A 19,870-nucleotide genomic window follows, 5' to 3' on the forward strand; every position below is an offset into this window, starting at 1 on the left:
TGGCCGGTCGTTCCACTAGGGGGATTGATTAAATTACTCTGCCTTCATGGTGGAGGAACTCTATCAAATTTATAAATGACCGCCAAGCAGTTAGACTTTTTTTTTTTTTTTTTTTTTAGAACCTTTATTATCATTTCAAATAAATACAAGCATGGGCCTACAACCATCCCGGCCGGCCGCTAGTCAATTCGGAAGTTCAGCAAAGCAATATAGAAAGATACAGCAGCCTGTAAATCGGGGTCAGATAAGTATCCAGGATATAACTCGTATTCAAGCGTACTGCGTGAGATTCAGGATTCAAGAGGGTTCATTTTACAGTAAAGAAAAAGAAAAAAAGAAAAAATATCAGAATCAATGCCATATGGTCATACATGGTCCTACAATAGCAAGCATGAAACAGGAATCTGCAAAGAGTGCGAATACATTTAAAGACATGGGGGCAAGGTATACGAGGCAGGATAAATGTAAACAACACATACATGTCGTGTCGAAAAGCACCCCAGCCCTCAAAACAAAACAGACTGTAGGAAACATGAAAAACGACAACACCAAAAAGAAGAAAAGACAAAGGGCCATAGAGACAAAGAAAGAACAAATTAACAACCCCCATCCCCCTACCCCCCACCCAGCACCCCTGCAGAAGGCTACGGCCTACCCCCCCCAGCAGCGTGCCCATCGCCCTAAATGAGAGACCCGAAATATAGAAGAATAGAAAAAAGAAAAAGAAGGAAAAAATGTGGAGAAGGGCCATCGATCTAGCTACCCGGCCCCCCCCTCACCCACCGCGCACAGTAAACATCATAAAAGCAAGATCAGAATAGCCACAGTTAGCAATAATTATCAATACAATCAATAACATCCCCGTTGAGTGTCCCCCTAATCGCCGTCAGCCAACAATGCGTTCCACTATGTCCTAGACGGTCTCACCCCTGGCCTTTCCTATCAATAGTACCCACATACGGCCATTTATCAATCGGCATACAGAGCCGTGTGGAGGGTCCAGCCGATCCGGGCGGACCGGGCAGCGCCATTACTCCATGGGACTGTAGCCCCCAAAACCCAGCCGAAGACGTATGGCGGAAATCCGTCTGTGTCCGTATCGATACCGGAAACATAGGCGCCGGGAAACCCTTTTTGGGTAGCTGTTGCGCCCTATAAATTGATAAAATAAATAAATATAACATCCTCCAGTCCGAACACAGTCTCACCAGCCAGGAAAAGAGGGTCACACAATCCGGTAATCGTTGAAACGCCGCCGGGGCAGCCCAAACTATAGATCGATGTTGTTTCTTCAGCCGCCGAACAGATAAGGGCCCCGACGAGTCACTCACATATACAACAGATCTATCCAAAGCGGTATCACGGACCGGGTCTATTGGCGTCTCCACAAAGGTAGGCGTAGCTGGAGCATTCATCACTGACGCAGAGGCGGGCACATCGGCGCTTCCTTGAGATCGACCCATGCCCATGTGCAGCGGCGGGACAACAATGGCGGCCATCCTTCTTCCCAGATCCTGGGCGTCCCGGATCAGGGTCATATGCAGGGTTGTTAACGCAGCCAATATATCTCTGGACGTGGGCTCTTTCTCGTGTCGCCAGACCCCAGGACTCTCCTGCTCAACGGCTTCTCCGCCCGGATGAAGTGTGCGTAAGAGGTTGCTATCCGCCATCTTAGCTGATCCGGCCTCGTCCTTCTCCACCTCACCTCGGGACCGGGCCCCACACCAGGGAGAATCAGGATTCACCACGGGGATCTCAAAAGTCAAGGCAGGTTTCTAAGCGGAGGGTCACCAAAAGGCTAAAAACTCCGCCGCTCCCTGGGGGCCGCCCGCTGACTCCGGGAAAAGTCGTTAGTGTGCCTGGATACAACACCGTAATGGGGGGCCAAGTATCATGCACTCCCCTCGACCTAGCTGTATCGCACTTCCCACAAGGCTCTCCGCTAATTGGGCTGGGTCGGCACTGTCGCCATCGGCCATCAGGTCTTCAGTTCCCTCCGACCGACTCCTCGCCATCACCAGAGGCCGCTGTTGTTGCAGTCGCGGCCTGCCACTCTCCGCACTCGAGACCCCGGTCCCAGCTCCGTGAAGGCCGCAAAACATTCGGGGACATTTCAACGGGTCTGCCGCAAGTAGAAGCCTCGGGAGCAAACGGTAAGTGAAAGTTGTCCTTCGCCTACTTAAATATGCCGTTACGGCCCAGGATAGTTGCCAGGATGTATGCGCGGGGTGAGAAGGCTCACGGAGCAGGGCGTTTACGCAGCCATCTCGGTCGCCATCTTGGCTCCTCCCAAGCAGTTGGACTTTTATACTGCATAGGCAGGTCCTTGCCCATGCATTTCGCTATTGCCTGTACCAAATGTTTTCCTTTTTATTTTCATAAAGAAGATCCCGAAATACCTGTGTGTGTGTGTGTGTGTGTGTGTATATATATATATATATATATATATATATATATATGTGTATATATGTGTATATCCATACTAATATAATAAAGAGAGAACCCAAACCTTTGAGGCGGGTAAGCTCTGGAACCACAGCGCCAATCACAACACCCAATACAGCATTCGCAAGGTCAGTTTCAGTAGATGGACATAGGCTATGCAGCAGCCCACCATATACATTAGAAGGGTGAAAGAAGGTTCGGGGAAAAGTAGTCCCTTGTGGGCGTGGGAGCGGCATTCGTCAAAACCAAGCTGCGTGCGCGGCATCCGTCAAAAGCAAGCGTTCACAGTACTGCCTTGTGGGCGTGGCCGTTGTTGTGGGCATGTGCAACAGAACTGCCTTGTGGGCGTGTGCTTTGTAGCACACAAACACGCTCCGGGGCTCAGGCAGGTGCTGAAGCGAGTCAGCGTAGCAGCGGGAAAACAGGAAAACTAACAATTAAACAGACTGCTGTTTCACACACACAAAACCAAGCGTTGACAGTACTGCCTTGTGGGCGTCGCCGTCGTTGTGGGCGTGTGCAACAGTACTGCCTTGTGGGCGTGGCCGACGTTGTGGGCGTGTGCTCCCGGGCTCAGGCGGGTGCTGAAGCAAGTCAGCGTAGCAGCGGTAAAACAGGAAAACTAAAATTTAAACAGACTGCTGTTTCACACACGCACAGATTCGCGTGCGTGTGCACAGATTCGCGTGCGTGTGCTTTGTGCCAGACAAACACGCTCGCGGCTCCATATTGCTCCAGGGCTGGATTCGCGTAGCAGCGGCAAAACAGGAAAACAAAAAATTCACAGACTGCTGTTTCACACACGCACATACAAAGTCATAGGCGTGGACTTATGAGAAGACTGTTTCACTCATGGACAGTTAAATGTTGCGCTCTCTAGGTTCGGCAATCTCGACAACCAATTTATTCTCCACCCAGACTCACATGAAACAAAAAATGTGGTATACCGTTAAATTTTGAAATAAATTTGCTTTGCCTATTAGGACCGTTGCAGACATTCTACTTCATCCCCGGACAACGTCGGGACGGGCTGCTAGTATTAACATAAACTTATACGAAACATAAATTCACATTAGTCCATTTTTTTATTCAATAGTCACAACAAACTAAATTATTTTTCTTTCTTGTGTTGTAACTTTTCATGGACGCTCCAGAGACAATTAAGTCTGCACTACACTTTAGGGTCGGAACGTTGATGGTGTGTATGTCAATCCGTCCATGAAAAGTCACGATACAAGAAAGAAAAATAATTTAGTTTGTTGTGACTATTGAATTAAAAAATGGACTGATGAGAATTTACGTTTTGTATATGTTATCCCCCCTTATCTCTGTATAGCACGGTCATCACTTGTCACTACCAGTCACTAAATCATTTCACTTTGTATGTGATTTTATGTCATTTTTGTCTCGGACAGCCATTTGTCTATTGATTATATGCAAGATACTTATAATAAGAAAAATCTTTTAAATTAAGAGTTGTGTTGTGTGTCCTTCCATATCGTACATTCAATGTTGGTTTGTGAAATAGTTAAAGAATACTTATAAGTATAGCAAAGCAAAGAAATTGTTCTATACCTGACAGAACCGCGGTTATAAATGGGATGGCAGTTTTTAAAAGTAGGTGCTGAGACTGGTTTTTGCCTTCACCTTCAGGATGAAAAAGATAGATAACTTACCTGCAGTAGTACCACCCTCCACTGCTTTTTATGTAACTTTAAAGAAACACTTTTTTTCAGCTTTATGTACCGCAAAGTCGGACGAAGATATTGGTGCGCTTTACATAAGCACCAGTAACAATTCACAATGACATATTCATTTTTTTTGTCACAGGCTCTTGTGCAGACGTCAGGCTCAAACCTCCTTTCTCAGCTCGAAAGTCAGAAGCTTTAGCCTTACAACACAACCTTGCCCACGAGAAGAAAACATATCAATATTATATACAAGAAGCCATACATGTTGCTTATTTCTGCAATGCAACTTACAACCATTGAGAAAACCAATAGTCCTGGCTTGTTGTAGGTGTAATGTATAGTTGTATAGATAGAAGCAGCAAAATGCCAGGGCTGCGCAATATGCCAAGTACAGATTTTCAGCGTAAATGGTTTTTTTTTTTGCAGAGTTCTATATAGCGCGAACTTGACCCGAAACCGAACGGGGTATCAGAGCACTTTACATAGCACCAGTTATGTTACATGAGGACACACATTCATTTTTGTTAGGCACGGGGAGATGAAGTGATTTGCCCAGAATCACAGGAGGTTTAGCGTCATTACCAAGACTTGAACCCAGTTCCCCAGGTCCGAGCGCCCTAGCTGTTAGGCCAACTCCTCTCCCTATGAAATGAGGCAAAAGCCACATTGGTCAGTCTCAGTAGAGTCAGAGGGGGAAGCAAGAAAAAGAAAACGTATTTATTTATTTTGGGACAGCCATTGTAGTAAGAAAAACTGATCAAACTCAAAAGACAGGAGAATGCCAGGATACACTGAAGAAAAACAATAACTGAAAGAACGGGGAAAAAGTTACTGTTTCATATTGTGGGGTTGAAGCCAAATGTTTATTATTTTGAGTCTGAAATCACCTACCTCATAATAGAACACTATAAAAATGAGTACTTGTTTTTAGGATCCTGCTTTTTTGAGAAAGCAAACTAAGATAAATATGTCCAAGACCACAAAGCAAACCCAGGTCTGAAGCTGAGATTATAAGAGAGGTCTGCTGTCTCTGTAAAGGCCAACTCTGCCAAATGCACCACATCTCCAGCTCCTTGGAAAATAAAGAATACAGGAAACTCCAACTTGCACATATCAGTTTTAGTCACTGGACCGGGCAGAAACCAAAGGCAGCTTCAGAGCATCATGTATAGAACAAGTACTCCATAATGGTTATCTTTATAGACCGAATGAGAAAACTCTACCTATAACGCAATAACTTCAAAACAAAGTACATTTTACACTAGAGCAGTATCACATGTCATATCGCATCTACTTCCATTGGCCCAAGACCAGCAAACCGGCACAGATAGATGACGTAGTGGAGCTAAAGCAACACTCTCCATTATTTATTGCCCAGGTTGTTAGGCAGGGTTGCACAAGAATTCTTCCCGTCGTCGATATGTATTAGTCATCGCCTCATGCTTATGCCGGTATCATAGCACCCAGCTTGCCCAAATGTGTACCCACAATAGAGCAAAAAGGCAGTGCTGGTTGCCAGTTCCAAATAGGAAAGCTGCTCTTTTTTTTGGGATTGTGGAAATTCTGACCTTCTTTCAACAGGTTTAACAAGTTAACGGAACTCCTCATAAAAACATTTTGGTTCTTAGATGTCTTACATGTACCTGTACAAACAATAGGGCCAAAGAGACTAGCAGTCTCGACGTTTAATAGAGCAGGATTTTATCATCTAACTAATGAAAGTAGTATTTGCCCCAGTATTGGAACTTTCATAGATTCCCATGCTTTGTATCATTCCCCGTCATCGGAATGGGAGCCTCGGTAGTATCACAACCATAGAAACAAAAGAGAAAAATAGGCCTAGGCCTCATCTCATTTTGTATCCTATCACCCTCTTTGTGTAAAAGAGACCAAACGTTTGTCAGGACCAATCAGAGCAGCCTCACCCCATAGAACCTTCCTGAGAGAGCTCAGAGCCTCAGATTTTTCTACCGCACGTTGTGCTATTTTATTTATTTTATTTATTTAAGGATTTGTAAAGCGCCTGGTGACCCGGAGGCATCCCCGCGCTGTGAGACCTGAGAAGATGGCTGAGAGGGGAAGGGAAAAAGAAAATTTTATTTAGGGAAGAGAAGAGTTTTGAGCTGCTTGCGAAAGCGCAAGTAGCAGGGTTCCAACCGCAAACTGCGGGGAAGCAAGTTCCAGCAGGTGGCTGCCTTTACTAAGAAGCGGCGACCTCCGGTACGTGCCCTTCTAAACTTGGGGATATTCGCCAGTCGCTCATTGTCCGAGCGCAGCGACCTCGAGGCTTTGTACGGGGTGACCATGTCTCCTAGGATCGAGGGGCCTTGTCCATTGAGGAGCTTGTGGGCGATGCACATTGCCTTAAACTCGATCCTCTCTCTCACTGGTAGCCAGTGGAGCGCCTTAAGTGCTGGTCTGGCAGAGGATCTGGAGGGAAGACCCATCAGCATCCGGGCAGCTGCATTTTGGGTTCGTTGTAGCTTGCCCAGAGTAGCTTCAGGGGCTCCTAAATAGACAGCATTGCTGTAATCCAGTCGTGCTAGGGAGTCTCCACTGAGCTCTGCTCAGTTTTCTCATTCAAACTAGTTATTTCTTCAACTTTTCATCTACAATCAAGACATGTCTGACAAGGAGAAGAAGGCCTTATTCAGGGCCGTGTGCGTCTTGTGGGAAAAAGCGACTTTTTGTAGAAGATAAGCATGAAAGCTGTATCTATTGCTTATACCCGGACCACAAGGCCACTGACTGCAAGATTTGTAGAACCTTCTCTACAAAAACTCTTCGGGACAGAGAGGGCCGGCTTTTGACCTGGCTTCAAAAGATGAAGACTCGGAAAGAGGTGCTCTCATCGGATGAAGAGGATTCAACATCTCTGGCTTCCTCTCGCAGATCCAAGAAGAGGGGTAGGTCTCCTCCTTCTTCTTCTTCAGCTGAGCCCCCTACCAAGGCCCCTTATAAGATCTCTGACAGGTCTGAGAGGGCTAGTCCCATTAAATCTCCTCACGGAAGTGAAAAGGAGAGGCAGGGACAGGCTGCTGGATTGGTGACAGCCCCTACGGACAAAAAGGAGGTTTCTATCACTTCTCCTCCGTCCAAAAAGGAAAAGACTGGTGAAAAATACTTTACAGTCAATCCAGGGACCGTACCTGAGAAAAAACAGCGTCCGTCGACGACAAAAACAACAGGTACGTCGACGACGATTGCTTCTATAAAAGTTCCCGCTGTTTCTTTGGCTCCGTCGACGGGATCGTCGACGAGAGCGGTTTCGACTTCGACTGCATCGTCGTTTAAGGTACCTGGTTCGTCGACGATGACTCCTTCCTCGTCGACGTTGGTGGTCTCAGGAAAAGTGCTGTCGACGGCTTCGTCGTCGACGAAGACTACGTCGACGACAACAACAACTACGACGACACTGATGGTGATGACGACGAGTTCGTCGACGAAACAGTCGACGATAATACCGTCGACGACGGTCAAAACTCTGTCGACAAGGTCCAGTGTGCCGTCAACGTTTCCATCGACAATCCCGTCGACGATGGCTCCGTCGACGAGGCCGTCGACGGGTCAAAAACTGCAATTTTCAGTACAGAAGCTGAAAATTACGCCTGAAATGACGTCTCCAAGACGGGTTTCGACGCTTCCACCGACAATGCTTCTGGATGACGACTCAGATGAGGAGGAGGAAGATGGAGGCCATTATGGGGATGCCTACAGTCCCTCAGATTTAAATGTGGAATTGCAAGAGACTGACACGGAGGAATATTATGAGAATGCATATGACCAACAGGTGCATCTCTATGTTCCTCAGGAGCGACGTCCACCAGGTCTGGGACAGGACATGGTGGCCATGCCGGCCTCTCTAGTCTCTGATCTACAGATGATGCTGCAGGACTACAGAACCAGGTTTCCTTCAGAACCTTCAATACAGCCTGCACAACCTCCACCTCAGGTGTTGCCGCAAGCGCAACCAGTTGTCGTACTGCCTCCTTCGCAAGTGGTGCCTCTCACGCCACCAGTGGTCATACCAGCGGTCCTCTCCCGGTCATCGGACCCCGAGCCCGCCAATACCGTTCAACAGGATACCTCTTCTGATGAGGAAGTACAGGTGGATCTCTTGACTGATCCATTGCAGGACCCAGACTTGGATCCCGGTGACAGTGGTCTACAGGATCCGGACGCCACTGGTCGAGATACTTCTGTTTCACCTCCAGTCGATATAGGAGGGTTCCATAACCTCATGGAGAGAGCGTCAAAGAGGTTTGGACTGCCAATTACAAGGGAGCAGTCGGAATGTTTCCTGTATGACTTAAAAGAACAATACAGGAAATCAGTCAAATCCATTCCCATAATTGAACATGTGTGGGAGGAAGGGATCAAAATCATGCAGAATCCGGCCACTGTTATCCCGGTTCTTCCCAGGCTGGAAAAGAAATATAAGGCTCCAGAGGGCAGTCCAGCTTGTCTTCTTGGACAGCCGAAGCCTGATTCGGTGATCTCACAGGCCTCTCAAAGCAAATCCAAAAACCCATCAACACCTTTGACTACGCCTCCGGACAAGGACGGTAGGGGCCTGGATAACGTGGGAAAGAGGTTTTCTTCCATGGCCAGCTTGCTTGTTCGAGCAGCAAATGCTCTAGCCATTCTAGGCAGATACGATCGCCAGATGTGGTGTGCCATGTAGCCATTTGTGGAACAACTGCCAGACTCCGCAAGGGAATAGGCCAGGAGAGTCCTGATAGAGGGAGAAAAATCATCCTCCGAAGTAATCGATTGTGCTATGGATATAGCTTCAACGGCTTTTCGTGCCTCAGCAGGGTCAGCAGTGCTACGCCGTCAGGGCTGGTTGAGAGCCACCTGGTTTCGTCAGGAGGTCCAAAATAAAATCCTGGACCTCCCGTTTGATGGGGAGATGCTTTTTGGTAAGCATGTTGATGATGCCCTGCAAAGTATAAAGAAGGATACGGACACGGCGAAGTCATTGGGATCACTGAACTATCGAAAGGTCCCATTTAGAGGTGCACGAGGCAGAGGTTTCTCTTCTTATAGAGGCAACACCCAGCAGAGAGATTCCTTGCAGTCTTCGCAGTCTTATAAGACTCCATATTCAAATCAACGCCAGGGACAATCGGCGTCTTTCTCTCCCCAGAATCAGCGAGGCCGTCAGAACTGCCAGGGACACGACAATGCCAATAGGCAATAGCGGCCTCCTGGCTCTTACTACTGTTCCTCCCCTCCCAGTCACATCAGTGGGGGGCAGGATATCCTATTGTCTGAACAGCTGGAAGAGCATAACATCGTACCAGTGGGTCCTGAATATTGTTCGGAGTGGCCATACGTTGGAATTCCAAGATCTTCCTCCAACAAGAGCTCCTGGCGCCAACTGCACAAAACATCTGGGACTGCTCCATCTCGAAGCCCACCAATTGTTCATCAAGGGGGCAATAATGAAATGAAATGAAATGAATGAAATGAAATGAAATGAAATGAATGAAATGAAAGCAGGATTTGTATAGCGCATGGCTGCCCGAGAGCGTCCCAGCGCTGAGATTGCATATACAGCTGAGGGGAGGAAGAGGGGGGGGACAAGAGTAAAAGAAGGGAAAGGAGATTATTGTGGGAAGAGGTGCGTTTTGAGTAGTTTTCGGAACTTCATGTAGTTGGGTTCGGCCCGGAGCTGTGTTGGAAGCGCGTTCCAAAGAGTAGCGGCTGTGACCGAGAAGCGGCGTCCTCCAGTGCGGGCTTTCTTTGCTCTGTGGACCGTCGCCAGGTTCCTTTGAGAGGAGCGGAGGGGCCTATTGGGTTTGTAGGGGTAGATCATGGTCTTAAGCATTGGTGGCCCTAGGTTTTGCAGGGCCCTATGGGTGGTGCATAGGGCCTTGAATATGACTCTTTCTCGAATCGGCAGCCAATGGAGTGCCTTAAGTGCTGGTTTGGCAGAGAGTCTCCGGGGTGTTCCTGTCAGAATCCGAGCAGCGGCATTCTGTGTCCTTTGGAGAACATTAAAGGTAGCTTCTGGGGCTGCCAGGAAGAGGGCGTTACTATAGTCTAACCTCGATAGTCTTAGTCCCTGTATCAGCAGTTTTTGAGATTGTGCGGGGAGCAAAGGGAGAATCTTCCTGGCTGAGCGGAGTAGGCCGACACAAGTGCCGGCAGTTTTTTTGGCCTGTGTCTTCATGGATAAATCCTGTTCTATCCAGAAGCCTAAGCTCTTGAGTTCCGTCTTAGGCTGAGGAAGGGGACCTAGGCAAGAGGGCCACATGGCGGACGGGAGAGGTGATAATTGGTGACCCAGCAACATGAGCTCGGTCTTGGAGCCATTGAGTTTCAGCCTTGAATTAGACATCCACTTGTAGATTCCCTCAAGGCAATCATGGAGGTTTTTTATTTTTTCACCTTCAAGGGAAAAAGACACAACCATTTGGGTGTCGTCGGCGTATGTTACAGCTGTTATCCCAAAGGGAATTACCACATCCTCCAGGGGGGCCATGTAGGTGTTAAATAGTGTGGGGCTCAATGAAGAGCCCTGTGGAACCCCACACTGGAGGTGGAATGGGTCTGATCTTATATTCCCTTCACAGACCTGGAAGGTTCTGTCCTTCAGGAACGATGAAAGCCAGCTGAGTGCCTTGTCTCTCACTCCCAGGTTGAGTAGTCGCTGGATCAGGATCTTATGGTCCACCGTGTCAAATGCAGCGCTTAGATCCAGGAGGATCAGTAACACCGATCCCCCTGAATCCAAGATGCATCTGGCTTCCTCGACTACCTTTACCAGGGCGGTCTCTGTCCCCTGCCCGGGGCGAAAACCTGTTTGTGATGGGCGTAGGAGATTATTACTTTCAAGAAAGTTAGATAGTTGCTGGTTAACTAGTTTCTCTGCAATCTTACTCATACCTGGTAAGAGAGAGATTGGGCGCAGGTTCGAGAAGTCTAAGGGGTCCTGGCCTGGCTTTTTTTGAAGGGCTTTGACGATCGCATGTTTCCAGTTTGGGGGGACTACTCCTTGAGTAAGGGAGGCATTAATAAGATTTGTTGCTAGGTGTGAAATGACAGGGCCAATTTGTTTAAGGATACGGATAGGGGCAGGATCGATGGGTGAGCCACTTTTCATGCCTGAAAGAGTTTTTAGGAAGTCTTCGTTGGACAGTTGGTGAAAGCTATCTAAGGTCGGGCCAGTTGTGAAAGGCACCTGTTCCTCAGAGGGTTCATTGTTCGTTATGGGTGGGAGGGTTTGTAAAATATTGATGATTTTGTTCTGAAAAAAGGATGCAATTTGATTGCATCTGGAAATTGTGGGTTGCTCAGAGGAGGGTGGATTAGGGATTTTGAGTAGCTCTTTGAAGATTTTATAGGTCTCTCTGGATGAGTTGGAAGCGTTTTTTATTTTTTCATTGAAGAAGGATGATTGTGCTGATTTTCGTGCTAATTTGTAAGTTCTCATTGCTTTTTTATATTCATCTTTGATGATGGGGTCCCAATTTTTCCTCCAGTTTCGTTCTTTGATCTTACATATTTTCCTAAGGTTCTTCAATTCTTGGGAGTACCATGGGGATTTGAAGGTGGTATTTTTTTTAGTTATATTTTTTTTGGGAGCAACTGTATCCAGAGTAGATGTGAGCCATTTGGTGAAATTTTCGTCTGCTTTTATGGGGTCAGAGAGAGCAGAGGGGGCCGAGCTTATCAATTCTTGGGTCCAGCGCTCAAGTGAGAGTTTGGACCAAATTCTGTCGTGTTCTCTTGCTGATGACGTTAGGGGGATGTTAGGGTCAATTTGCCAAATAAAAGGGATGAGGAAATGATCCGACCATGGTAATGGGAGGGTTGGTCGTGTTTCTATTTTAGACAGGTTGGAGAAAATAGGGTCTAGCAGATGGCCCTTGATGTGGGTTACCTCCGAATTTAAGAGGTGTAAGTCCAGTGATTTTAGTTCAGAGATAATGTCCTTAACGGTGCTATCTGATCTGTCCTCAAAGTGGAGATTCAGGTCTCCCAGCAAGATGAAATTGGAGGATGTGGTGCAGGATGAGGTCGTGAAGTCAAGAAGTGACCCAGCAAAATTTCCTAAGTTGCCAGGTGGACGGTATACGAGGGTACCCGAGAGGGATTTGTTAGGAGTAATTTGGAGGGAAAAGAGGGCGCTTTCGCAGTCATCGATTCCTCCTTCTTGTATCCTGCAATTAAAGGAGTTACGGTAAACAATCGCTATACCGCCTCCTTTTCCCTTTGGTCTATTAAGATGTTGTATAAGGTAACCATTTGGTAACATATTCACCATGTCAGCTTCTGAATGGGGTGTAAACCAGGTTTCCGTAAGGAAAAGTATGTCCAGATTGGTATCTTGGATTAAGATTTTAATTTCTAGGGAGTGTTTGCAAGCGGATCTACAGTTGAGAAGGGCAAGGCTAACAAGGTAAGGTGAGTGGCAAGTGGCTGTCTGGGGGGGTTGGCCCGGCGGCGGGGATGAAAGGGTAACGGTAGGTGAGGCTGTGTCAAATTGTAGGAGGTAGTCCCGGGAATGGATGATTCGCTGATTATGGAAATTGGGCATAGTGGATGGCCCTGTGCCCGGCCTGGCCCGGACCATCGGCGCGCCCGCTGCGCCCGCCCGCTGCGCGGACGAGATGAGGACTTCATTTTGTAGTGGTTGGGGCGAAGTCGCCCAGCCACTAGAGCGCTGTCCAATCCCCCTTCAAAGATGGCGCCTGTGGAGTCAGTGCCTCGAGGGGTGTTGCTAAGGGAGACCGGGAGCCCTGAGAAGCTTCAAGTCATGCAATTGTTCTGCATGAGAAAGCGGCTCGCTACGGTCAGAACGTGAAATTTGACTTCTGCCACAAGTTATAAACAGAATAAGCAGTGACACACTAAAACAACAAGTGAGAGTGTTTTAAAAGGCGCAAAGCGCTATTAAAAAGCGGCGCTTGTGAGATTCAGGTCGTAATTTTTAAATTCGTGGATTTGGCCTCCCGGCTTCCGCCTCAGGAGAGATGCAATCAGGGAATGGAAAGAAACTGGTTGGAAGCTCTTTTGTAGTGGTTGGGGCCAAGTCGCCCAGCCACTAGAGCGCTGTCCAATCCCCCTTCAAAGATGGCGCCTGTGGAGTCAGTGCCTCGAGGGGTGTTGCTAAGGGAGACCGGGAGCCCTGAGAAGCTTCAAGTCATGCAATTGTTCTGCATGAGAAAGCGGCTCGCTACGGTCAGAACGTGAAATTTGACTTCTGCCACAAGTTATAAACAGAATAAGCAGTGACACACTAAAACAACAAGTGAGAGTGTTTTAAAAGGCGCAAAGCGCTATTAAAAAGCGGCGCTTGTGAGATTCAGGTCGTAATTTTTAAATTCGTGGATTTGGCCTCCCGGCTTCCGCCTCAGGAGAGATGCAATCAGGGAATGGAAAGAAACTGGTTGGAAGCTCTTTTGTAGTGGTTGGGGCCAAGTCGCCCAGCCACTAGAGCGCTGTCCAATCCCCCTTCAAAGATGGCGCCTGTGGAGTCAGTGCCTCGAGGGGTGTTGCTAAGGGAGACCGGGAGCCCTGAGAAGCTTCAAGTCATGCAATTGTTCTGCATGAGAAAGCGGCTCGCTACGGTCAGAACGTGAAATTTGACTTCTGCCACAAGTTATAAACAGAACAAGCAGTGACACACTAAAACAACAAGTGAGAGTGCTTTAAAAGGCGCAAAGCGCTATTAAAAAGCGGCGCTTGTGAGATTCAGGTCGTAATTTTTAAATTCGTGGATTTGGCCTCCCGGCTTCCGCCTCAGGAGAGATGCAATCAGGGAATCATAGAAACGGTACCTCTCTCTCAGAGGGGCAGAGGTTTTTATTCCAGGTTCTTCCTGGTTCGGAAGACGGCAGAGACTTGGCGCCCCATACTAGACCTACGAGAGCTCAACACTTATCTCATCAAACTATCTTTCAGGATGGTCACTCTCCAAGATATTCTTCCTCTTTTGAACCCAGGCGACTATTTGGCGTCTCTGGATTTAGAAGATGCGTATTTCCACATACCGATACACCCAGCGCACAGACAATATCTACGCTTTACAGTAGGCAAGAGCCATTTCCAATTCAAGGTGCTCCCGTTTGGCCTTCGGTCTGCACCACGGGTATTCACCAAAGTGTTAGCACCAGTAGCGGCTTTTCTACGAAAACAATCCCTGGACGTTTCCCTTACTTGGACGACTGGCTCGTCAAGGCTCCATCTTTCAAGGAAACTTTTCAAGCTGTTTTAACTTGCATCCAGTTGTTCAGTCACCTGGGCCTTCAGCTAAACAAACACAAGTCAGTTCTGCAACCCTACAGATCCACAAGATTCCTTGGGGCCATTTTAGACAGAAAGCAATGCACAGCTCGTCCTTTGGAGGAACGTCAACAAAAGTTGGTCATCTCGGCTCGCCAGGTGTTCAAAAAGAAATGCCTTTCAGTCCGACAATACAAGTCCCTGCTCGGGTCGATGTCATCCTGCATACCTTTAATACCGCAATGCAGGCTGCGAATGCGTCCTCTGCAGGAAGAACTAGACAAACAATGGTGCCAAGCAGAGGGATCATTCAACGACAAGGTGTTGGTGACGCCACAAATGAGAAAGGCTTGCGAGTGGTGGCTAGTAAAAGACAATATCGCAGAAGGTCTAACATTCAGGATTGCACCATCCCCCCTGATCATGACTACAGATGCCTCTTTGGAAGGCTGGGGAGCAGTGCTCCGAGAGCTTCAAGTGAGCGGACACTGGACTCCAGAGCAGCGCTGCTGCCACGTAAACTTTTTGGAGCTGACGGCCATTCGGTTGGCTTTGCAGGCTTTCCTTCCCAGAGTGCAGAATCAAACAGTGCTGGTCCGGACGGACAATACGACGGCCATGCACTACATCAACAAGCAGGGAGGAACGAAATCGCAAACTCTGTCCAAAGAAGCTCAGAGAATCTGGGATTATGCGATTCTTCACAGGATCACTTTGCAGGCCGAACACCTGGCAGGTTCTCTCAATGTCACGGCGGATGCCCTGAGTCGCCAAGCAGAGGTGAATCACGAATGGGAGTTGAACCAGTCCATTCTGGAGAGTGTGTTCTCGGTCTGGGGGACACCGACCATCGACCTCTTTGCATCTCCGGTGAACGCCAAATGCTGGTTTTACGCAAGCAAAGTTCACCATCAGGGATCTCTGGGGAACGCCCTTTCGATTGCCTGGTACGGTGCATTCTTTCACGCTTTTACGCCAATTCCCCTCATTCCACGAGTACTCAGGAAGATGAAGGCGGAACCATGCAGGATGATTCTCATTGCACCGGCGTGGCCCCGGCAATTCTGGTACACAGAACTCCTTCTACTCTCCCAGGATCATCCAATTCGCTTGCGACCGATTCCGTTCCGAAGTCGCTGCACTTGACAGCGTGGCTCCTGAACACAGAGAGTTCCGTCATCTGAATCTCCCCAAGGAGTGTAGAGAAGCTTTGTCCCACGCTCGAGCACCAAGCACTAATAAAACTTACAAGGCGAAATGGAAGAGGTTCTGTCTGTGGTGTCAAAGACAAGGTCTCCATCCTTACAAATCTCTGCCTCATCAACTTTTGCCATATATACTATCATTGGCTAAATCTGGGTTGGCGCATTCGTCTGTGAAGGTACATCTTGCAGCCATATCGAGGTTTCGGCGCAGTTCTTCAGGCCTATGGTCCTCTAGGATTGTTAAACAATTCTTAAAAGGCTTGTTTCGGAGGTATCCTCTAGTTCGCCCTCCTCCGCCAGTTTGGCAGTTCAACCTTGTCCTGGCTCAACTCATGAAAGCTCAGTTTGAGCCGGTTCACAAGGCGGACTTGAAATTCCTGTCTTGGAAACTTGCCCTCCTCTTGGCGCTAACATCAGCTAGAAGCGTTAGTGAGCTTCAAGCCCTCTCCATAGTGCATCCATTCCTTCAATTAAAAAAAGATGTGCTTATCCTTCGCACCAATCCGAAATTTATTCCGAAGGTGCCGTCTGAGTTCCACTTAAATGAACCTTTGATTAAGTCTTTCTTTCCGCGCTCTTCTACGCCTACGGAACGCACGTTACATTCTTTGGACGTTCAAAGATGCTTGAAATTCTACTTAGAACGCACACGACCCTTTCGAAAATCATCCCAATTGTTTGTGTCCTACAGCGCACCACGGAAGGGGTTTCCTTTGGCAAAGAGTGGCATTTCCCGCTGGATCTCCAGTGCGATCCAATTCTGCCATCAGGAGGCGGGCAAGCCACTGGACAGAAAAGTCCGGGCACATTCCACAAGGTCTGTGGCATCGTCTGTGGCTCTTTTCTCTGGAGTCGCCATCAAGGACATATGCAGGGCAGCAACGTGGAGCAGTACTCAAACCTTCACGAAACGTTACTGCCTGGAGTCTGCAGGACGAGACGACGCGGCTGTTGGTCAAGCAGTCCTGCGGAATCTTTTTCATTGAGAGGTGAGCTTTCCCTACAAACCCTCCTTCCTGGTGAGCACATTTTGTTTCTTGTTTTGCTATGCTAGAAGTATTGCTATATGGTTATGTGATGCCATGTATCTACAAAATGTCTTAGTAATTTACTGCTAGCTACTCTGATACAAAGCATGGGAATCTATGGAAGTTCCAATACTGGGGCAAGAAAACAAGTTACTTACCTGTAACTTTGGTTCCCCAGTATTGGTAACTATCATAGATTCGCATGCGCCCACCCTCCTCCCCTGGGAAAGTTCAGTCTTTTTACACAGACTGTGGCGGTTTGCAACACGGCTACGAAAATCTGAGGCTCTGAGCTCTCTCAGGAAGGTTCTATGGGGTGAGGCTTCTCTGATTGGTCCTGACAAAAGTTTGGTCTCTTTTACACAAAGAGGGTGATAGGATACAAAATGAGATGAGGCCTAGGCCTATTTTTCTCTTTTGTTTCTATGGTTGTGATACTACCGAGGCTCCCAATCCGTCGACGGGGAATGATACAAAGCATGGGAATCTATGAAAGTTACCAATACTGGGGAACCAAAGTTACAGGTAAGTAACTTGTTTTCATTCGGTGCACGACACGACACCTAGACCTTACGATGGGTAATTCTGCAGCTCCCTGGCAGGGTAATGTATAGGAACTATCCACACAAGGGGCCCATATGAGAGCATTTTCTGGCAGGATACCAGTATTTAATAGGGTGTAACTACATGAATGCCAAAGAAAATGCCAGGGGGAAGAGACAGAAAATTAGAACGTGCCTTAACTTTAGTCAGCACAAACAGGCGATTTGGGATCTGAGTGGGGATCGGGGGTGGTTGGAGTTTGGTCTATTGCCAAGGGTACCAAATACCCTAAAACTACCCTCGGAAGTTTTAATACATAGCTGCACAGATGCGCCAATCTCACAGGAGACCACTGCTTTCGACATACAACCCTAATTACTCCTTCTAAAAGTGGTACTCTTACAAGTGAAGATCTGTGCATCCTGTGAAAACAAAACACAGCACTGTCCACCCTGCAACGTGGGTTCATTCAACCTGCGGTTTATTTCCCCTTCATCGCCACCCACAATGCCAACAGGTGAGAGAGCTCTGTGCATCTCCGCTAAATATACTGATGAAAAGTGCTGGTACTGTCCAATTAAAAACCACTACTGGCCGCCATAAACCTGAACAGTGGCATGCCGCAGAAACTGATGGGAGGGGGATGGCAGCGCACGGCCTGCCTTAGATAAATCTAAACAGTGGCGTTCTGCAGGTGGGGGGGGGCACTAACGGGCCACAGCAAGAAAGAGGGTGAGAGTAGCAGACCGGGTGCCTGCTCTGAGCAGATTGTGGCACGTGTGGATCACCCGCTTGTGACTGGCCCACCGTGGGCTATGATCGACAACTCGGAAAAAGTACCACGGAAAGTAGGGCGAGGGGGCAGGAAGAAAGACAACACTAACAACTAGAGGGGGGCGGGAGCAAAAGGGAATGCGGAAAACGGGAGGGGTATGACCGCAAAGTGATATACAACAGGAAAGTGAAAAGCAAGCCCACGCAAAAGAAAATGTAGTGCCCTTACCAAAACATACGGCCTATATTGAACGGGTCTGTGTGGCAGGAGCAGTCACAAAACAGCCACAAGGCAGGACAATAGTACTGTATTCCCCAACAAAAAGTATGGCATTTATAAAGGCAGACCAACCAGCCAATCAAAAGCCGGGTCTGGTGGCGCAGTGGACTAATGCATCCACTGTAGGGGCCTGTGTCCGACCTCATGGTCACAGGTTCTAATTCCAGCGGGTCCACTCAGCCTTTCTTCCATCTGAGGTTGATAAAATAGTACCATGGAGTTGGGTAATAATATACATTTGTTATTCAGCGCCTTAAGACCCTTGGGTGATAAATGTGCTTTACAAATACACATAATATGTTATGTTGTAAGCAAACCAGTATCCCCTTTAACAATGGCCACAGGTCCTACAGACTTTGGGGAACATCGGGCAGATCAGGACTCTGTCTTCCAGCAGGCACTTCAGCTTCCAAAGCTATCGGCAGACAATCCTTGGCAGCTGGGCTCTCACAAATACAAACTTCCTTCAGCTTTTGTGATCCTCGTGCTGAACAGGGGGCTAGCCACCTAACCCTTTTTAAAAAAAAAAATGTTTTTTGTGATTATTCAAGCAATAAAATAAAAACAATCATGTTAATAAAGGAGAACAAAAAAGATCACCATTATCATAATCGCCATATGTAGATTGCACATATGAGTACAATAGCATATAACAAAGTACATAGACACAAACTAATGTGCAATAAGTGTACAATTTGCAGGCAAGTGCAGAGTAATATTCCGAGAGGCGAACCTTCACCAGCCTCAGGCAGTGTCATTACATCAATAATATGCCAAGGTGGAACCCCTCGAAAACAGCAGTAGCAGTGCAGTGAGCTTCAGTTCTGATCATCAGCAGGCTCCTGCCGTGTCTGCTGGCATTGTGTACAGAAACCCCAGACATTTTTCGGGCGGTTACCACGAGGAAGCAATTCATTATAGACATCTGAGTGGGTATTGCAATAGACCATATCACCTTACCATTCTTCAGTAGTGGGTACAGGGCCCCGCATCCATCTCATCGCAAGTCTACGTTTCGCTAGGAGTAGACCCATGGCAACCAACTTGCGAATATTCTTCCGGAGGGGCTTCGTGTAACCCAGCAGTGCTAAGAGGGACTCCAGGGTGAGAGGGATACCCACAATATCGTTCAATACTCTGAAAATGTTGGACCAAAAGCCCTCTACACTGGGACTTTGCCAGGCTAGGTGTAAAACAACGGCACCCGGCATATTACACCGGTCACAGTTATCTGTCTCACGCAATCGAAACCTATGCAGGCGCTGTGGAGTATGATGAACCCTATTTAAAAACTTAAAATGGGCTAACCTGTGACAACCATTAAGAGAGATTTTTCGTGTAACTTTGCAGCAGTAAAACCAGACATCATCCGTGAGGGGAGTCTCAATGTAGGCCTGGCAGGCGAGCCACGCCTTCGTAAAAGGAGTCATTTTAGTGAGAACTGTCAGAGTAAAGTCAAGAAAATTAACTAAACTGGTGATTCTGCCCAGTACGGCAGTACGGCGTGCATAGCGTGGCGGGACCTAAAGAAGTGAAATTGTGTTAGTGCAGAGGGCGCCTCCCTACCAGTGGTCACATCCTCCCACGTCCTCATCCGGCTGTTTTTGAATAGATCACCCATCTCCCGAATGTGCATTCTGCGAAGCGAACGAACAGTTCCTTGCTCAG

The 19,870-nt window shown here is 47.8% G+C and overlaps 1 protein-coding gene across 2 annotated transcripts in view; it reads left to right on the top strand.

Annotated features, from left to right (window-relative positions):
- Window positions 1–19,870, top strand: part of LOC144762304 (exportin-5-like) — a 2,548,278-nt gene that overhangs the window by 344,794 nt on the left and 2,183,614 nt on the right. The gene's annotated exons all lie outside the window — the stretch shown is intronic.

This window comes from Lissotriton helveticus, chromosome 6 (genome assembly GCF_964261635.1).
Source record: "Lissotriton helveticus chromosome 6, aLisHel1.1, whole genome shotgun sequence".
NCBI classification, from domain to species: Eukaryota; Metazoa; Chordata; class Amphibia; order Caudata; family Salamandridae; genus Lissotriton; species Lissotriton helveticus.